Below are 607 nucleotides of genomic sequence, written 5' to 3' on the forward strand. Positions count from 1 at the left end.
AGGATGTTTCATTATATTACCTGTATTTAAAATATTTTATATTTCATGTTTTAATGTACATAAATATTAAATATTTTTTAATATGAAACTATCAAAACAGCACCAACAGCTCACACACACACATATATATATATATATATATATATATATATATATATATATATATATATATATATATATATATATATATATATATATATATATGCAAATATTTAAAAAAAGAAACGTAAATAATATCAGCATCCACATCAATACAAATGACCGAACTCTGATTGGATTATTCTGCTCTATTAGAATGAACAAAGATTTTTAAAATAGCTACTTCACATTTCTGATGTTCAAATCTAACCTCAACACTAAAAATAGCATGCATGTAATAAATATGCTGAAATGAGATTTAATGACATCTTTGTAGCTGAAGAAATATTAATACAATCCATGTGAGGCATAAGAATAATTTCGTCATGTATTTAACTCTTTATGACAAGAGAGGGTTATCATTACGACTGTCAGGACACTTTACCTAGAACATGTTTTACGAGGAGGACCATCTACCTTATTCATCTTTCTTATAATAAAGGACAAATAAAAGCTCAACACGCATGCA

This window comes from Carassius gibelio, chromosome B22, assembly GCF_023724105.1.
Source record: "Carassius gibelio isolate Cgi1373 ecotype wild population from Czech Republic chromosome B22, carGib1.2-hapl.c, whole genome shotgun sequence".
NCBI classification, from domain to species: Eukaryota; Metazoa; Chordata; class Actinopteri; order Cypriniformes; family Cyprinidae; genus Carassius; species Carassius gibelio.